General features: G+C 41.0%; 1 long non-coding RNA gene across 1 annotated transcript in view; it reads right to left on the bottom strand.

Annotated features, from left to right (window-relative positions):
- LOC107130146 (uncharacterized) overlaps window positions 1-10,914 on the bottom strand; it is a 54,036-nt gene extending 43,122 nt beyond the window's left edge. Inside the window, exon 1 of the long non-coding RNA XR_010588022.1 lies at window positions 10,777-10,914. This is a non-coding gene — a long non-coding RNA (uncharacterized lncRNA). The remainder of the gene's footprint in view (window positions 1-10,776) is intronic.
- Between the last annotated feature and the right edge of the window lie 10,621 nt (window positions 10,915-21,535).

Genomic DNA, 21,535 nt, shown 5'->3' with positions numbered 1-21,535 from the left:
CTGCCTCCTCTATGGAAGCTTCTCAACTTCCCGATCAGAATTCACCTTTCCTGGACCCACGAATTATTTCTAGACCACAGTGATTTTTACTGCGGTGATGTCTATATCTTCATTGCTACAACTCTTGAAGGCAGTGTCTTACGTTTCATGTCTCCTTCAGCACCCAATACTGTACCAACCACAAATATTAGCCTTGTGGAATTCAGGTAGCTAATCATGTCCTAGCAAGACATTTTATACAACTAGATGAAAGAATCATGGCATAGGTCCTGTATTAGTCGCCTTGGGCCTCCATTACAAAATGCCACAGACCAGGTGGCTTAAACAACAGAACTTTATTTTCTCTCATTTCTGGAGGCTGGGAAGCCCAAAACCAGGGTGCTGTCAGAGGTGGTTTCTAGTGAGGCCTGTCTTCCTGGCTTGCAGATGGCCCCCTTCTTGCTGTATCCTCCCATGACCTTTTTTCCGTGGAAACAGGAGAGAGGGAAGGCTCTCTGGTGTCTCATCCATTTCTTACAAGGATCTCAGTTCTATTGGAGTAGGGCCCCATTCTTATGACCTCATTTAACCCTAATTACTTTTCCTTTTTTTCAGACAGAGTTTTGCTCTTGTTGCCCAGGCTGGAGTGCAATGGCGTGATCTTGACTCACTGCAACCTCTGCCTCCTGGGTTCAAGCAATTCTCTTGCCTCAGCCTCCTGAGTAGCTGGGATTACAGAAGTGCATCACGTCTGGCTAATTTTTGTATTTTTAGTAGAGACGGGGTTTTACCATGTTGATCAGTCTGGTCTCGAACTCCTGAACTCAGGTGATCCGTCCTCCTCAGCCTCCCAAAGTGCTGGGATTACAGACGTAAGCCTCCGTGCCTGGCCAACCTCAATTACTTCTTTAAAAGGCCCTATCTTCTAATACAGCAGCACTGGGAGTTAGGGCTTCAACATATGATTTCGGGAGAGACAGTTCAGTCCATAATAGGTCCTTACCTTTATTTTCATCTGCAAAAAGAAATGTTAATTAAAGGGAGAGAGAGATTTGTTGTCCCTGATCTCGTAAAACTCACATCTATCTTCATCTATCAAGACTTGAAGACAAGGTTAGAAATGAAGAAAGAGGCAGGAAATAATGAGGAGCCCCCTCATGCAAACTGTTTCATTAGGGAAGAAAAACTACTGATCAGGGAATTAGGAGTCTAGAGTTTAATGCCAACAAGGCCATTTACTTACTATGCACTAATCTCAGGCAACACATCTAGCCTCTCTTCATTTTCTATTCTATAAAATGAGGTTAAGATTTCCTGCTACAAAAATGATTCTGTGATTTAAAAATAAGGTAATATTTTCCATCTTAAATAATGTGCTTTCCCCTTATTAATGTTTTCATGATGTCTTTGAAAACATATTTAATCTTGGTTATTTTTACATTGTTTAATGCTTGATGTGAATTCACACCCTAAACACAATCCCTTTGTGTTTACTTTCTCTTCTTTACAATTCCCAGTACTTGAGTAGAAATTATTACTTTTGTCCCTGACCAGTTGAGAAGGTACATTTCTGATTTCTTGCCAGAGTGAGAAATAAAATATTGTAGTGTACTGCTCCCAGACGTCTTTCTCCTGCTTGAACCTCCTCTACCTGAAATTTTACCTTTCTGGACCTTCCCTTCACCAGAAAAGTATAATTCTCAGGCAGCATTTCCTTAACAAAACAGATGCGGACTGCGTTCTTCAGTGAAGCTCAATGTGGCATTCCATTCCGGTCCCTGGATATATTTTGAGTTAACTTCACAACAGCCAACCAAAGTCAGAAAGGTGAGGATACAGTCAGTAGTCCTGTTCACCAAATTTTCTCTCTGCCTACCTTTTGGGCAAATTGTAGGACTGCACATCCTGGTCACTCTGGGATTGGATGTGGCCATGAGACTAGTTGTAGCCAATGAGGAGAAGTGACTGGTGTCACCTCTGGGTCTAGTATTGAATTGTAGGGCCATCCTGGTGCACCCTTCTCCTCTGCCCTTGCTGATCAACAAAGATCAGCTAGTGACGACTCTGATAGATCGGGTCATGGAGTGAGGACAAAGAGCAGAGTCTCCCCATCTCCCCAAGACCCTCCTTCCCCAACACAGGGTGCACATACACCATGAGAGAAAAACAAACTTTTTTGAAGGTAAAATTACCAACGTTTGGAGATTGTAACTGAGGCAAAACTTAGTCTATCCAACTGATGAAGATGACTACTATGGACTCTGACCCTTTCCTACATTCTGGTAATCTGAAAGATACAGCCCCTCCACCTTGGACAGCGCAGTCCCACACGCGTGGTTGTTCGAGTGTACACAACTAAATTTTTCAAGAGAAAATAGATTCTCAAGTTCAGCTAAAACACATATATTCTCACAGCTCAGTTGTCTGGATTCAAATCTGAAGTGTTCCATCATTTGAGATTCCGTAATTTCAGGGCCTTGTACTAGACCCGTGCTGTTCAACATGGTAGTCACCAGTCACATGTGCTATGAAGTACTTGAAATGTAGCTAGTACAACCGAGGAAACAAATGTTTAATTCTACCTAATTTTAATTAGTTTAAGGTTAAAATTAATGTAAAAGATTCTATTAATAATACTTGATTACATGTTGAGATGGAAATATTTTGGCTATGTTGAGCTAAATGAAATATATTCATAAAATTAATTGTACCTATTTCTTCTTTCTCCTTTTAATGTGGCTACTAGAAAATGTAAACTGGCATATGTGTGCCTGCCGTTCTCTTAATATTTCTAATTTTTAATTTTTAATTAATTAATTAATTAATTTATATTTTGAGATGGACTTTCGCTCATTTCCCAGGCTGGAGTGCAATGGCATGATCTCGGCTCACTGCAAACTCTGCCTCTCGAGTTCAAGCAATTCTCCTGCCTCAGCCTCCTGAGTGCTGGGACTATAGGCATGCACCACCACGCCCAGCTAATTTTTGTATTTTTAGTAGAGACAGGGCATTACCATGTTGGCCAGGCTAGTCTTGAACTCCTGTCCTCAGGTGATCCACCTGCCTCGACCTCCCAGAGTGCTGAGATTACAGGCATGAGCCACCACACCTGGCCTTAATATTTCTATTGAATGATACCAGTCTAGAACCCTAATCCTTAGGGTTGTAAATCTTCATTCAAGTCCTGCTTTTCTATTTTCCAGTCCTATGTAAAACTATGCTGTCAACTCCCTTTAGTTTTTACAGGAGTGAGTTTTCCCCCTGCTTTTTTTTTTCTTTTCTTGAGGTGGAATCTCATTCGGTCACCCAGGCTGGAGTGCAATGGGGTGATCTCAGCTCACTGCAACCTCCACCTCCCGGGTTCAAGTGATTTTCCTGCCTCAGCCTCTCAAGTAGCTGGGATTATAGGCACACACTGCCATGCCCACCTAATTTTTGTATTTTTAGTAGAGCCGGGGTTTTGCCATGTTGGCCAGGCTGGTCTCAAACTCCTGACCTCAAGTGATCCACCAGCCTCAGCCTCCCAAAGTGCTGGGATTACAAGTGTGAGCCACCAGGCCCAGCCTGAGTTTTCCCTTTCTAGCCCTAGAAATCCCTAATTCATTGAAGGTTGAAAGAAGTGTTTCCCCTGCTTCCCTAAGTCCTGAGGAGCTCTCCCCTAGGGAATCCTACTGTGCCACTGTTCTCTCTGAAGCCAGCTTTCTCAGCCCTGCTGACAGGCCTTCTCCAACTTCCTTCTACATCATTTGCATTTGCATGCTGACCCATTACTCTGAGACATCTCCATTATGTTTTCATTTAACAAGGAAATTACTAAAGATCTCTGTATTTATTGTAGGGGCCATAAGAAGGATGATGCATTGGGGAGAGTGCCTATCAGCTCACCACTGGGTTTTAGTTAAAGGATGCACTTTTTCTCATTTCTTCAGAAGAGACTTGGCTTCATCTATTGCTTCTCTTGGGTGATCTCTGGGAAGATGTTTCTCCTGGCCACAGTTTCCCCTGTTAGAATGTCTGGTCAGTAAAATATTTCTACTGGACAACCATGGGATTGAGTGGCATCGCCCTAGCGTCTGTCCATGGATTTCCCCTGGAGTTCTTCACAGTCAGAGTTTAAAAGATCTTGGATGATTCAAAGCCTGAACACTAGAAGAAGCTTTCAGGATCTTCCAGAGCCCGGGGAGGAGCTAGCGTGATGAAGGCCTAGACTTCTTTCATTACCCTTCTTTGCATCAGATATTTATCTGGCCTTTGGTGCTGCCCCTCCGAATGTTAAGTAGCTGACCCAGTGTCATCTTCTTAAAAGGCAAGTAAAACGTTCCCCAACCGTGGCCTATAGCCTACCAAAGGCCACTGACGGTGCAGCAAGATACTTTCAAATCCTGCAAAGATCAAACAATTCTTCTACGGTTGCTCCGACAGCCGCAGAAAATCTACCCCCCACCTCCCCATGCTAACTTCCTGACCCCAAAACCCAGAATCTGATCACTGAACCAATAGCTTTAAGTTTGGGGTTTTGACAGCTACGGAAAGCCAGGCTGCAGAAAGGTGGCTTCCAGACAAAGGCAGAGGAGGCTGCACGAGAGGTTCTGCAGGCTTACTTACTTTTAATCTGCTGGGTTCTTCTAATCTGCTTTCTGCTGCTTTGCATACGTTTATAGTTTGAGTGCCTTCTCATCCCAACACTTGAAGTGAATTAGCCCCCGGGATTAAAGTCAGGGAGGTTTCTCTTTCATGAACTAATCACCAGGGCAGGACCTGAGTGCACCTTGCATGGTCTCTTTCCCAAACTGGGGGCTTCCAGAATAGAGGCTGACACAGATCAGGCTCTGAATCTGGATACAGATTCGAACCCAAATAGCACCAAGCTTCAAGCCAAATAAAATTGTGAATATAAATAAATAAATGAAAGTAATGGATGACTTTTTGTTTATGTTGATAGGTATCACCAAGCTTTTGCTCTCAGCTCAACGGCCTGACCACCTACTGCCTAACCCTCTGGGCTTGGAGACCGGAGCTGTCCCAGAATGGAGTGAGCGTATGCTCTATACCACTGGCCTCGATCATTGCGTAGAAACACAGGTTTCACTCAAGCTGTTCTGCAAAGGAGTATAGGAATGCAGGTTGTTTAACAGTGAAAGAGTGTTTTAAGTGTGTTTAGAGGTATAGACTGCTGAGGTTTTGCATATGAGGTAACCAATCATAGGATATGATTTTAAGGTCCAGCGCATGCTAGGGTTCTACCCACACTACCTCCCATTCATGAAATCACTGATGCCTGAAGTGCCCTGAGACCTTTACAATCATTTGGCTTAAGGGTAAGAATATTTCTAGAAGGAACGGTTCATTAAAGCTTATTAATTACCTCTAATATAGATGATCCTATAGTGTCAAACTCCTTCTGAGAACTATTTTGGGGGAAGAAAGAACAGAGGTTTAAAGTGCCTGAGGAGATATCTTAGAAAGAGAAATGGGTACAGTGAGTTCCCCTCACTTTTCTGCACTAGACCAGCTCTGGGTGAAGATGGGAATTGGAGAGGCAGGAAGAGAGGGGAGCAAGGGAATTGGGCAGGTATGGATGACCTCGAGTTCCGCCTTCTCTTTCCTGCCCAGTTGCCCTTCGCTTCAGCCTGCGTGTTGCTGGAGTGTAGAGGCCAGACTGGGTTTGGTTATCTTTGTCACCCAGAGGGGAAGGAGATGTGGTTTTATTTTAACTCTGCTTCCTTTGCTACTTGGGTGTTGCTCTTACAAGTGTTAACTTGCCCTGTTTGTTGGAACTGAGTAGTTGCTCCCTAAGCCCTTGTATTTCAGCAGAAAGAAGAAAAAAGCATCCCTTTGAAGGGAAGGTGGGTGAAAAAGAAAGCCACATTAAAAAGCCAGCCAGTGTTAAATTTGGGCTTGCTCCTATTTGTAAGAGGTTTAAAAATACCCTGGGCCCTTTTCTGCTTTTGCACGCTTATTTAGCAGTTTGCCCCCGTTTCCAAGCAGCCCCTTGTAAAGGCGCTTCCTCTGCTCGTACACCAACTGAGAGCTTTTGTACCTGTTCTCTCAAAGATTCAGTGGCTCTAGAAACTCCTGTTAGAAGCCTGAAGACTGAAGACTCTGGCCTCAGCTAGGGAAGAAGATCTGACTTCAAACATGAGAAACACGAATGAAGAGTTCTTCATCCTGCTCCACCCACCCCGGCACACGCCCCAATCAAACAAACCTAAACCCACACTTCAGGGGTGTGTCCCCCCCCACCCCCAGCTACTTATTCAAAGATAAGTTGACTTAATTGTTGTTGTGAGAGAATGGTGAAGTGTGCTTGTTCCATGTGGGGTGAGGGTTTAAAACAGTTGAGCAAGTCAGGGAGCCACGGAGCTCTTCATAGGAAACAAAATCCTTTGTGTGTCCTGTAGGAATGAGTTTTAAAATCTGGTGCTCAAAATGGAACAACAAATGGGAACAGATACCAGCAAAGAATGGGTTAAATATAATATGATGTAACCATAAATAGACAACTGAACAGTTGCAAAAAAAAAAAAAAAAGAATGAGGAAGCTTTTTGGGTACTGATATGGAACAATTACTAAGAGATATTAAGTCACACAAAAGCGAGGTATGGCACAATGTGGATAGCCTGCTGCTACTGTAAAAAATATCTCCCCTATACACACAGGTTAGCTAAAATCCACAAGACAGGATGAATTTTATACTGTCTCCCAGTGCCCTAGAAGGTTTGAGCCCCAGGTCTCCTCAAGTGTAACCCTCCGAATATTGGCCTTACTGACTTTCTTCCTCTTTCTTTCCTCATCCTACTATCAGATTAGTTGCCTTTGGGAGGGAAACTTCATGCCTGGGGAACCAGGTCAGAAAGAGACATTTCATGGCCCATCTTTTTGTACTCTTTGCATTTTAAAATGTAAATGTGTTACCTGTTGAGAAAATAATAATATGGTTTAAATTAGGAGGTCAAAAGCTTAATGGACTAGCAAGCCTAATTCTGGGGGTGCAAATCTCCTACCTGCCAATGGCAAATCTGGTTAATCCAGCCAGCAACCATCCCCTAGGCAGCCTAACAGCCTAATGGCAGCAGGTCCAACCTGCAGATTATCTTCAGAGGAATGTGGCAGCCTCTGAAGCACTCTCCTTTCTGAACCTACACCTTTCAAATAGAGGCAAGCATCATGCCAGTCTGGGTCATTTTCACCAGGCTATCAACATCCCATAGCACAAATCTTAACATATAAATGAATTGGACTTCACAGGTTCTCAACTGAGAAACTTTCTGGGAAAGGATTTCAGTCAGAAAGTTCATGGGTTTCTGGGTAATTCAAAATAAAACTAAATATACTATTGATTTTTCTAATTGTAAATTTAAGGCTTGTTCAGTGCAGATAACTTAAAGAAAAAAAAATACACAAGGGCCAGGAATTCTCCTCACTAAACATGTTATCTGGGTCACCACTTCATGGCAATGTATAGAGGCTGATATGGTTTGGCTGTGTCCCCACTCAAATCTCATCTTGAATTGAAACTCCCATAATTCCCACATGTCATGGGAGGTGATTGAATTATGGAGGCGGGTGTTTCCTGTGCTGTTCTCATGATAGCAAATGAGTCTCATGAGATCTGATGGTTTTAAAAAGGGAGTTTCCCTGCACAAGCTCTCTTCTCTTGTCTGCTGCCATGTGAGATGTGCCTTTCACCTTCCGCCATGATTGTGAGGCTCCCCCGGCCACGTGGACCTGGAAGTCCATTATATACCTCTTTTATAAATTGCCCAGTCTCGAATACGTCTTTATCAGCAGCATGAAAACAGACTAACACAGAGGTCTTCCTCTTGTTGTTTATAGCTGTGTAGTATTCCACTGAGTGAAACTTCCATTGCTTTATTCAACCAGTTTCCAAGCTTCTGCTATTATAAACAATGCTACAATGTATAGTCACATATAAAAGTATTTGCATACTTTTACAACATATTTTAGGATAGATTCCTAGAAGTTGGATTACTGGATCAAAGGGAAAATGCATATGTAACTTTACTAGATATATCAAATTCCCATTCATGAGGCTTACACGATTTTACATTCACACTAGCAATGTATGGAAGCATCTATTTCACTGCAGCATCACCAACAAAATATGTTGCCAATCTTTTAGATTTTTTTAATTTTTTTTATTTTTTATTATTATTATACTTTAAGTTCTAGGGTACATGTGCATAACGTGCAGGTTTGTTACATATGTATACTTGTGCCATGTTGGTGTGCTGCACCCATCAACTGGTCATTTACATCAAGTATAACTCCCAATGCAATCCCTCCCCCCTCCCCCCTCCCCTCTCCCCATGATAGGCCCCGGTGTGTGATGTTCCCCTTCCTGAGTCCAAGTGATCTCATTGTTCAGTTCCCACCTATGAGTGAGAACATGCGGTGTTTGGTTTTCTGTTCTTGTGATAGTTTGCTAAGAATGGTGGTTTCCAGCTGCATCCATGTCCCTACAAAGGACACGAACTCATCCTTTTTTATGGCTGCATAGTATTCCATGGTGTATATGTGCCACATTTTCTTAATCCAGTCTGTCACTGGTGGACATTTGGGTTGATTCCAAGTCTTTGCTATTGTGAATAGTGCCGCAATAAACATACATGTGCATGTGTCTTTATAGCAGCATGATTTATAATCCTTTGGGTATATACCCAGTAATGGGATGGCTGGGTCATATGGTACATCTAGTTCTAGATCCTTGAGGAATCGCCATACTGTTTTCCATAATGGTTGAACTAGTTTACAGTCCCATCAACAGTGTAAAAGTGTTCCTATTTCTCCACATCCTCTCCAGCACCTGTTGTTTCCTGACTTTTTAATGATTACCATTCTAACTGGTGTGAGAATATTGTATCTTAATGAAGTTTTAAAGTGTATTCATTAAAAATATGGTTGAGAGTCTTTTCATATATGTAGGAGCCATTTTCCTTTCTTTTTCTATGAACTCTCTGCTCATATCTCCAACCCATTTTTCATAGATGTGTTGGCCTTTTTCTTCTGTGTTCTTTGAAGCTCTTTACATGTTATGGTTATCAACTCTTCGTGCTATAAAATGTTTCTTCCCTGTTTCTGTAGGCTTTCAAAATACATATATTGTTAATCTCAGATGAAGAAACTAAAGGACAAAAGATTTAAGGATGCTTCCCAAGGCCATGAAATAAAAGCTACACACATTTCATTGATAACAAAGCACAGGTGCACAGTAGTAAATGACAGGAGGTCTACCTGCAGACTCTGTCTGGAGAGCAGCACATTTACACTCAGAGCTCCAGAGTCCAGATCTACTGGATAATCAATCTCAGGTATGTCACCATGGGTGATGCCTCCATTTCCATTTCTCTAAAAAATCAAGCAGAGCACCCTGTTTCCATTTTTGTTGAGCTAATTTGTTCAATACCTTCATTTGTACTGGAAACCCTCCACATATATAGTGGAAGTCAGGCAAAGTCTCTCTGAGAGGGCAATATTTGAACTAAGACCTAAGACAAGCCGGCCATTGTGAAGATCTATGGAAGAGATTTCTGAGCAAGGGAAATACTTGCTCAGTGATGGGGCACATGATGGTAGATGAAGTTGACAGCAGAGGCTGGATTACACAGACTGTTCTAGGTTGCATTACATGTTTGGGTTTTAACTATCTTTTTTCTCTGACTAAGTCCAATTGTTTGTTTATTTATTTTTCCCATGAATTAATCATTTTTACTCTGTCTTCAGCTTCTACTACAGGAATACTAGCTCTCACCCCCCACCGTGTACTCCTGTTAAGATTTGGAGAAAGCACTGTTCTTGTTCTCCTTGGACCTGGCAACTCTTATTGCTGGAGGAGAAAAGCAGTTAACATACACAAGCACTTCATTTAGCACAGTTACACAAGAGGCAATTCATTCTCTATACAGAAAGGAAATACATGTTAACACATGCCAACACATGCAACCTGGGCTTTGCCCAACACAGATCAGTGATCATTCCTTGTACATTTGCAAGTTGCCTCTTACGCAAAGTTCATCCAGGTACTTTATAAGTTCCTTGTGGGGAGGAATTTTATTTATGTTTTACACCCTTCATAAATTCTTAGGACATTGTTACATACTCAATAAACATTAGTGGCTGCTTACTTACTAATTAGGTTTGCTTGGAGTTTAGCTATTAAAAAGCCCTATTTCAGCTGTCATGCCCATTGCAGGCAGTAGCAACAATTACAGAAGCCAAGGAAGCTATTCAAAATAAATATTTCCTATGCTTTAGCAGCCATTGTCCCTCCTCCTCGCAACCCCCCACTGCTGGTAACGAATGAGTCTTTCCCCATCTCAGGAAAACCTATGGAACCTGGAGAGGGCAGTGAAGAGCTAAATGAGTAATTCTGAAACAAATTACACAGCCTACCTGGAGTACAAGAGACCTACCACAGGATTTTAAATGCTGACTCTTTTTTAATTGGATGCTTGTTTAATTTGAGATATTAAACATTCTGCTTGAGAAATGTGTTCTGTAATCACTTTTTATCTTTGACTATAAATGATATTCCTGTTCTTCTTGAAAATGATATCTAATTTAGTAATTTAATTTTCATTCCACCAGACATGCGTTCCCACACACAATTGAAGTATGCATTTAAAAAGAAACCTAAGGCTGAGCAGGTTGACTCATACCTGTAATTCCAGAACTTTGGGAGGCCAAGGCAAGAGGATCGCTTAAAGCCTGGATTTCAAGACCAACCTGGGAAACATAGTGAGACCCCTGTCTCTACAAAAATATTTAAAAATTACCTGGGCATAACAGTGGTGCACACCTGTAGTCCTAGCTGCTCAGGAGGCTGAGGTTGGAGGATCACTTGAGCCTGGGAGTTAGTGATTACAGTGAGCTATGATTAATCAGTGCCACTGCACTCCAGCCTGGGGAACAGAGCAAGCTCCTGTCTCTAAAAATAAAAATAAAAAATAAAAAGAAACATAATATAGATGTCTTCCTTTGATCCAATTAATATTTACTGAGTGCTTCCTAGATGCCTGACACTTTCAAAAACACTATTTTATTTAATATTCTCCTAGACTAGTTTAGTTTTTTCAGTAAATATTTATTAAGCACCTATAGGTGCCAGCATCATACCAGATGCTGGGAATACGTATCAGTCAGGATGGACTTGTTGATGTTATGGTAACAGACTGCCCCACATCACAGTGACTTAAAACCAAGAAGGATCATTTCGCACTCACATTGAACATGCAGCATGGGTTGGCTGGCAATCTGTTCTTCTTCTCCATCACTCCCACTCAGAGCCCTGGGTTGACAGAGCACTCACTGCTCTACATTGCTGGTCAGCCAAGGAAATAGCCAAGAGGGCAGGAAGTTCTCCCTCTGACAATTAGCATCTTTGGCCCAGGGTTGGCACAAATCACACTCACACAGAACTAGTTGGCCAGAACCAGCCACATGGCCTCAGGGGGTCAGGAGGTACAATCCTACCACATACCCAGAAGCAGAGAGTTCAAAATAGTCTGCAACTAGCATCAAGGACTTAAAGGATAGAAAGTTTAAATGACATGGTTCTTGCCTTTGGTGGAGCAATCAATCTACTTGGGGACACAGACACGTAATTGGGCACGTAAAATTTCAAATCCTGTGTGCTCAGTGCCAACAGAAGTCTGCAAAGAGCTATGGGAGCAGAGAGGGAGAGTAGTGAATCCAGATTGGACGTATGGAGGGTAGCAAAGGCCTTGAAAGCCCCCCAAAAATGATATTCACAGAGTCAGATATAGACTGCTCATTCAGCTCTGTTTGGAGCAGAGAGAATCTCAGCAAACAGAATTTGAGACTTTCAGTCATATTGCCAAGGCCAATCCCATTGTAAGATAACTGCCTCAGGGGTTATCAGCGCTTGATGCTATTGAACATGCTATGGTTTAAATAATTCCTCTTAGGCTAAGTCTGGTGCTCTCTAAGCCAACGTCTCCATAAGGCTCCTCTTCCAACGCAATGTGAGTCTGAGAATGTACCCGTCACTGAGGAATATTTAGGTCCACAAAAAAGTTTTATTTCTCACTTAACTGATGTGCTGACAAATCAAAATTTTGAGCCTGAAAGATTCAGGTCCATTGTGGAATCACCAAGACAATGTCATGCTGTGAAACCTTATAAGAAAAAAACAATTACAGTCTCCTTCGCTGGTCAATTGATACGCTGTCTGTATTGTGCAGTGGACATGAGACCTCATTCATCTATGAATTTAGTTTTTGTTCAATTTTTGAAATGTGAGATATTTCAAATACACAAAAGGACCAAAATTATATAACAACATTCCATACACCAACCACCAGATTGGACCTTTTGTTGTTATTGTTTTGTAGAAATGGGGTTTTGCCATGTTGCCCAGGCTGGTCTCAAACTCCCGGACTCAAGCAATCCTCCCATCTCAGTCTCCCAAAGTGCTGGGATCACAGGCATGAGTCACCATGCCTGGCCCAGATTTGACCTTTGATATTTTGCTGTATTTTATTTTTTAGAAATAATTCAATGTCTACTTAGTGTCCTTCTCCAACCCTTTCCCTCCTTTCTCTCCCCAGAGTTATATCATTTCATACATATTTTTGTGCTTTTATAGCATACAACTTACACTTTTATCACAAATAAACTACTGTGTTTTTAAACTTTTGACATAAATATAATACATGCTCCTTTTGTAACTGGTTTTTTTCTTCTCAACATGAGCTTTTTCAATATGTATTCACATAATTACATGAAAATACAGGTCATGCGTTTTTAGTTGCTATAATACAACATCTCTCAATCCTGACTACACATTAGAATTGCTTGGGGAACTTTAGAAAAAGACCGATTCCTGAGATCTATCCCAGGTCAATTCAATCCATGTGATCAATTTTGGTAACTGTTACATTTACCCTTAAAATGAATATATATTTCCTAATTGTTGTGTACAGAGTTTTATAAATATCCATCATACTTACCATGTTAATTGTATTAGTCAAAATTCCTATGCCCTTACCTGTTTTTTTGCTTTCTTAATTTATCAATTTCTAACTAATGTATACAATACAATTTCCTACTGTGGTTGTTCATTTGTCAATTTCTCCTTGAAGTTCTTCAGTTTGGGGTTTATATATTTTGAGAACATGTTGCTAGATACTTGCTCACTCAGGATTTTAATTTAATTTAAATTTTTAATTGTAAAAGTTATTCCTATTTATTGCTATGAAGTAATCATCTTCATGCATAATAATGTTTTCCTTTAACAGTCTTATTTGATATTTGTGTGAGTCCCTTGCTTTCCTTATATTAGTATTTTCATAGTATCTCTCTTTTACCACTATTTTATTTTCAACGTTTTGTAATATTATACTTTTATATTTTGAAACTATCATATCAAGGTTTTAAAGTCAGTTTTTTCTTTTCTTTCTTCGGTTTTTATTTTTTATTTATTTATTTATTTTTTGACAGAGTCTGACTCTGTTGCCCAGGCTGGAGTGTAGTGGTGCAGTCTTGGATCTCGGTTCACTGCAACCTCCGCCTCCTAGATTCAAGCATTTCTTGTGCCTCGGCCTCATGAGTAGTTGGGATTACAGGCATGCGCCACCACTCCCAGCTAATTTTTGTATTTTTAGTAGAGATGAGGTTTCATCATGTTGGCCAGGCTGGTCTCAAACTCCTGACCTCAGTTGATCTGCCCACCTTGACCTCCCAAAGTGCTGGGATTACAGGTGTGAGCCACCCCACCCAGCCTAAAGTCAGTTTTTCTTAAAAGAATCTGAGTCTCTGTATCTGAACTGGTGAATTTAGCCCATTTACATTTATAATGATTACTGATATATTTATTTGGACCTATTTCTGTAATTTTGTTTTGGGCTATTTACTCTTCTTAGGCCGGGAGCTGATACAGGCATGAGCCATGTAATCCCAGCAGTTTGGGAGGCTGAGGCGGGAGGATCATGAGGTCAGGAGATCAAGACCATCCTGGCTAACATGATGAAACCTCGTTTCTACTAAAAATACAAAAAAATTAGCCAGGCGAGTGCCTGTAGTCCCAGCTACATGGGAGGCTGAGGCAGGAGAATGGCGTGAACCCAGGAGGCGGAGCTTGCAGTGAACCGAGATTGTGCCACCGCACTCCAGCCTGGGTGACAGAGTGAGACCCCGTCTCAAAAAAATAATAATAAATAAATAAATATTTACTCTTCTTTTTCTTTTTTTTCTTAAACTGTTGGATTTATCATATTTTCTATTTCCTCTTTTGCCTTGTTCTGGTTTTAATGTAATATTTTCTATTTCCATATTTTGAGATTATCCTTAACATTCAGATATATGATTAATCAACAGAAATCTTAATTCAACCAATATTTCTAACTTCTTATAAACAATAGAATATTAAAACATTTTGAAGTCAGTAAACTCCTATTCTACATGTAACACTTTTCTTCTATTTTAATTCCACCTTGAAATTACATCCCCAAAACTCATTATTTTGTTGATCCTATTATTGTTTTCATTTGTATCACTGCTTATCAAATTATTACTGTTTCGTATCATTTATTATACATTTTGGATTCCTGTACCATGCAGGCAAATAAATGTGGATATTAAGTCCACATAAAGCATAGGTCAGTGGTTTCATTTTCTCAGGTCAAACTTTTTTTTCATCAAGAACCACGTAGAAACACAGAAGTTTCCTTTTTGTATCTTTGGCCACTGTTTTTGTTTTTGTTTTTGTTTTCACCCTATCATTGAGGGTAAAGCCTCAGCCTCTCAAATGTCTTGGCTGTTGCAGAAACCTCAGATTTATTCCCTATATCATGCAAGTTCTAGCTCTTTATGTAACATACTGTCATCCTTAAAGCTAAACCCCAGGTTGCAGGAACCCATAACCTTCACTCCAAGGACAGTCACAGTGTCAGATCACAAGTTTACTAATCTGGTTTTCGGCTCCATCTTCATTTCTGGGATCTAGGGATTTCCTTTTTTTCTGGCAAGCTTAGCAAAATATTTCAAAAAATTTTTACACACTTTATTTGGCTTCTCTCACAATTTGTAGTCGGAGAGTTTCAGGTTATCTTAGTCTACTCTTTTGCCAGAACTAAAGATATTCTATGTATTTGGGGTATGTGCGCATATGCACAATAGCATATGTTATGCATGTTTAAAACATGCACATAAACTAACAACTCCCACAATTCCATAAGGTCAAATTTCTATAAGAAACTTCTTATTATGTAATAACCAAATCACTCATAGTGGTTTCTCCTTCTCTGATTGAACCCTGACCAATACAAAATTTGGTACTAAGAGCGGTTTTGTTGTTTGCTTCTAAATGTGCTTGAAAACGTGTGGAAAACAAAAAAACAGCTCAGGACTAAATTCCCAGCTCAAGATCTGCATAAGGGGCCTAAAATATGTGACTACCCTAAAAGAAACCTTTATCTCCCTCTGCCTTAGGGCTAAGATTTTCAAAAGCCACACCCAAACAGCCCAGAACAGCAGGTGGCTGACACAATGCAAATTGACTTCCCTTCCTCATAGGGTCTCCTATGTTAAAGTTAGGGTATTCATTAGTAAAGAGGCTGAGTGCAGTGGTTCACATCTGTAATTTAGTACTTCCGGAGGCTGAGGCAGGAGAATTGCTTGAGGCCAGACGTTCCAGAACAGCCCGGGGAACATAGCAAGACCACATCTCCACAAAAAATGTTTAAAAATTATTCGGATGTAGTGATGCATGCCTGTAGTCCCAGTTGCTCAGGAGGCTGACGTGGGAGGATTGTTTGAGCCCAAGAGTTTGAAGCTGCAGTGAGCTACTTTACCACTGCATTCCAGCCTGGATAACAGAGTGAGACCTTATCTCTAGAAATATTTTTTAGGACTGGCGCAGTGGCTCACGCCTGTAATCCCAGCACTTTGGGAGGCCGAGACGGGTGGATCACAAGGTCAGGAGTTCGAGACCATCCTGGCTAACACGGTGAAACCCCGTCTGTACTAAAAATACAAAAATATTAGCTGGGCGTGGTGGCGGGCGCCTGTAGTCCCAGCTACATGGGAGACTGAGGCAGGAGAATGGCATGAACCCCGGAGGCGGAGCTTGCAGTGAGCCGAGATCATGCCACTACACTCCAGCCTGGGCGACAGAGCGAGACTCCGTCTCAAAAAAAAAAAATTACATATATATATATATATATATATATATATATATAAAATTGATAAAGAATGGAATCCTGAGTATTGGGAAGTGAACATATGGATAAATCCCAATGAACCTGGTCAATTCAAACCCCTTAACTCTCTTAAGTCTCCTTTGCTAATAGAAGCAGCCCTTCCTCCCCTAAGGAGATTAGTCTCCTCTTACCTGAAGAGCCTATCATTACCTCTCCTGAGATATTTTGCTTTGCTTGGAACTCCTGAGATATTTTGCCTTACTTGATCTTCCTCCAGCCCTAATCCTACCACCGTTCACTGCTCCTTTTCCTAGACCCAAGTCTCAGTGGGTTTCTGTGTGAAGAAGACTCATGTGGTCAAGACACAAAGTGTGACTTAAGAGGCGATACAATAAACACCAAACAAACTGAACTATTTTACCAGTTTTCATCAACAGAAATCTAAATAACAACCAATTCTCAGCCTTGAGCCGGTTCACAGACCCAGAACCCCTTGAATAAAGAAGAGACTGAGTCCCCTTGAGTAAGGACCATGCTATCCAGATAAAACATATAGATACTAAATCTTCCTCTTAACTTTCCCCAAAGGGACTTATGGCCTTTATCCAGGCAATTGAGCACTGCAGAAAGAAAAATGATCAGGTTTTTCAGTGGATGCTGGACATCCACTAATTACTGTAGACCGAAAGCACCACTGTGATCCATCAATCAGTAGGACTTTTGGAAGTCAAGTGATGAGTGGGATTTTGGCTCAAGTCTGTCTCACAGTAGTCCCCGTGGGTACCCTAACCACTTACAAAAGCATCACTGTATGCCATTGAGGTTTTGTGGCTGTTATGCAATATTATTGTGACAGCTGATAATTGATTATAATTAAGAATATTTGGCCGGGCGCGGTGGCTCAAGCCTGTAATCCCAGCACTTTGGGAGGCCAAGGCAGGCGGATCATGAGGTCAGGAGATCGAGACCATCCTGGCTAACACCGTGAAACCCCGTCTCTACTAAAAATACAAAAAACTAGCCGGGCGAGGTGGCGGGCGCCTGTAGTCCCAGCTACTCCGGAGGCTGAGGCAGGAGAATGGCGTGAACCCGGGAGGCGGAGCTTGCAGTGAGCTGAGATCCGGCCACTGCACTCCAGCCCGGGCTACAGAGCAAGACTCCGTCTCAAAAAAAAAAAAAAAAAAAAAAAAAAGAATATTTAGGCAAGGCTAACAACTGTTAGAATGGCTATCATCAAAAAGACAAAAGTTAAGTATTTGCAAGGATGTGGAGTAAAGAGAACCCTCACAAACTGTTGATAGGAATGTAAATTAACACTGCTATTATGGAAAACAGCATAAAGGTTTCTCAAAAAATTAAAAATAGAACTACCATATGATCCAGCAATCCCACTACTTGGTTTATATCCCAAGGAAATATAATCAGCGTGTCAAAGAGATATCCTCACCGCCATGTTTATTGCAGCATTATGCCCAAGAGTCAAGATGTGTAATCAACCTAGGTGTCCACCAGTGGATGAAGAGATGTTTTGAATGTGGTATAAGCTTGTCTAACCTGTGGCCCATGGGCCTCATGCAGCCAAGGATGGTTTTGAATGCAGTCCAACACAAATTTGTAAACTTTCTTAAAACATTATGTTTTTTGTTTGTTTGTTTGTTTTTGCAATTTGTGTTTTAGCTCATGAGCTATTGTTAATGTTAATGTATTTTATGTATGGCTCAAGATAATTCCTATTCTTCCAGTGTGGCTAATGGAAGCCAAAAGATTGGATACCCCTGTAGTATACATACACAACAGAATACTATTCAGTCATAAAGAAGAAGGAAATCCTATCATTTGCAACAACATTGACGAAACTGGAAGACATTATGTCAAGTGAAATAAGTCAGCACAGAAAGACAAATACTGTATGATCTTACTCTCATGTGAAATCTAAAACAGTTGGTCTCATAGAAGTAGAGAGTAGGACAGTAGTTACAAGAGACTGAGGTGATTGGGGTGGGTTGGAGAGATGGTTGGTCAAAGGCTATGAAATTTTAGTTAGATAGGAAGAAAAAGTTTATGAAATCTATTATATGACATGGTGACTATAGTGAACAATATATTGTCTTCTTGAAAAAGGCTAAGAGAGTGGATATAAAGTATTCTTACCACAAAAATGATAACTACGTGAGGTAATGCTACTGTTAATTAGCTAGCTTTAGTCCTTCCACAATGTATATATACTTCATAATAATATGTTGTACACAATAAATACTTAGGATTTTATCTATCGTTTAAAAATTTAAGTTTTTAGTGGTGGCTAAATTTAAAGGATGTGATTTTCAGATGTAACATATGGTATTTATTAGCCTTATTTACACACTAGGAGATTAAAGAGATAAGGGAAAGATAATTTACTTGTTCAAGGTCTCAAAGGATGATACTAGAAAGTGTCCAGTTGTTATTCTCTGGGTAATAATGTACAAAAGTAAGATGTAATTATATTGCAGATAGGTTATCATGTCCTGTTTAACTAGAAGACATTTACAAAGTAGGTGGTAAGATATTAAACATTATGTTCTTTCTTTGCATTTTTCTATAGACTGACTACCATTTAACCACAATAATAGTTGCCTATCTCTAGCTCTAGTTCTCTGTTTAGTATCTTACAGAATGTGTTGTAACTATAATACTACTGATTTGCTTTATATCAAAGCATGCCCCAAACTGTGAGCCACCCTTTAAGGCAAATTAGTGGAGTCCAAGTTCAGTTGTGTGTATAGACAGAGTAACAGGCCACAGTAGGGAAATTTCTGTAGCACAGGAGCACAAGAAAATCTCTTTGTCCTGACTGGACTCCCTCACTGGACTCCCTATGTACCTACTTTCTACTATTAGTCATGCCTTGGGTTCTTACATTAAAAGGAACGAGTAAAATTCAAATATTTCTTGAGAAGGGTGCCATAAAACACAGAGGATTTTCTCCTACTGGCTGGAGGCTGTGGGGGAAGGGAAAGTGTGTAGAGAAGAAAGGTCAGGCCCGGTGAGGCCAATAGAAGACAAGCCAAGGCAACAGACAACGCTCTGGCTGGAGTCGGGGAGACCCTTGGGGACCTTCTCAGGAGGGATCATGGAGGTGAGCAGTAGGCTTGTCTGCTTCTTCGTTTGAAGGGGGCAGATGACTTCTTTCTAGGAGTCGGAGTGGGATATGATCAATGCCAAGAAGTGAAGCAGAACAAAAGTGGTAAAATGGTAAAGATTGTTCATCAATTAGGTGTAAGACCGGGTGCTGGTCTCCAACTTGGCCACAGATGAACTGCCTGACTTTGGGCAGATACTTCACCTCTCTGGCCTCACTCCTCACCCTCCAAATGAGAGTCCTCCAGAGGATCTTTCCTGATTTCACATCTGGTGAAATGTGCCCTGGCAGAGCCCCTGGACCTAAACAAGAAATGCAACAGAAAAAAATACTTCTAAATCCCAAGTCTCAATGTCTAAACTGTGATTTCTGAGTAGAAATGCTGTGTTTGCCACTGAGAGTGACCACATCCAACAATAATAGACCCTGGTTCCTTACCATGAGGCTAATGTGCACATGGCTTGATGTGGTCGGAGCCATCCCTGGCACCTGCAGCCCTTGTTGACTTAACGGCACTGTTTCCAAAGAAGATTACTGTAAAGCCATCTTTGCTGTGATGTTCAAGGTAACAGGTGGTTGTGGTTTCTGCATGGGTCTCTATGCTCAACATCTCGCTTACTCAAACTTCTGTTCAAGTCATACCAGTCTCCTGGATGGAGCAGTCCTGAATCATGCCACCAGTTGTAAGACCCCTCACTACACACTACACTACAAATATTGCTCCTAATCTCTTCAGGATCAGGCTTCAGAGTTTATTCACCAAAGAGGCCCACAACTAAGCCATACTCCTCTAACTTGGAGGAAACAGCTGTTATAACTGTACTTTCTAGCTGCTTTCCAGTTTTCAAAGGTCTTTGTACATTCTTTGCAAATGCTGATTAATTCTCTCAACAGACCAGTAGGGAAATTTCTATAGGAAAAGTTTTTCCATATGACAAACTGAGACACTAAGCCTATGAATTACCCTTTACTACATTACAGGTTGGCCTGAGCCTAGATCACAAGACACGAAACTGGTATAATACTCTCTCCCATGACAGTAAGTCTCTTACATCTGAAAATCCCTGAGGCATTTGCAAATCTCCCAGACTCCATCTTTACAGCCAAGAATGTATCTCTGTAATTCTGTCTGACAAATATGGACTAGCCAGTCTCATTCAATGAACATTGCATATCAATAAGTATTTATGAGACTTCATTTAGCACACTTCCACTTACCAGAAACACACATCTTTGTACCAATATGCAGGAACGAAATGATCATCACAATCGGTCTATACCATCTCCCACTCTTAGGCAATAACATAAGACTCCTCCCAGCTAATATGTTAATGTATAGAAAATACCAGATGGATCCCAATTTTTCTAGCCAAACTTATGACTTCAGAGTGAGGAGGAAAGTCTCCCAAACCTGTCCTGCTTGGAATACTCACGTTAATTCAGATCAAGTGGTAGAAAATGATTAGGTTTCTCATGAAGCCTTTGGCCCTGCTTTGACCAAATTTCCCATGGGCAACCTATAAACTATATCTGAGAGTTCCTCTAACAAAGAAACCCACAGCTCACCCATAGTCCCCTAACTTTGGAAGAGTTGGCCAGAGTGAGGTCAAGGAGAGGAAGGGAAATTATCTGCATGTATGCAAAGGGAGTGTTCTCTTGAATGCAAGATGGATCCTTGAACATTCACTTTGAGTTCAGATGTGCCCTGGCAGCCATTTGGGCATTGGGTTTGCCTAATATCCTATGAAATAACTTGTACTTCTTTCAGTGATCCAGAAAGAGTAAATAATGGGGTCTGCCTGAAAATTTAATCAGGCGAGGCTTCCTGGCTTCATGAAGGCATAAGTTCACAGTGGGAAACTTTCCCCACACATTCCTTTAGTAATCAGGACAAGTTGTTTCAGGAGACAGTCTCAACATTAAATCATTTCTCCCCTTTCATTGTTACTGGCCATGCCCTAATTCAAGCCCGTATCACATATCTCATATGAATTCTTGCAAAGTTCCTAGAAGCCTAGACTTCTGCCTCTACAGTTGCTCTCTTTAGTCCATTCTCAACAATGCCATGACAGTGTTCTTCTCAAAATGAATTGTATGTGCTTCTAACCAAAAAAAAAAAAAAAAAAAAAATCCAGAGTGTGTAGTTTGGTACTCAAGGCCCTTCAAAATGTAGTCCCAACTTGGATTTCCAGTCTCCTTGACCACATCTTTATGTGTCGTTTTCTCTGGACATATTTGAAGGGATAGCATCAA

This window comes from Macaca fascicularis, chromosome 7 (assembly GCF_037993035.2).
Source record: "Macaca fascicularis isolate 582-1 chromosome 7, T2T-MFA8v1.1".
Classification (NCBI taxonomy): Eukaryota; Metazoa; Chordata; class Mammalia; order Primates; family Cercopithecidae; genus Macaca; species Macaca fascicularis.
The sequence above is the reverse complement of the archived record's forward strand: the minus strand, read 5'-3'. Positions and strand labels throughout refer to the sequence as shown.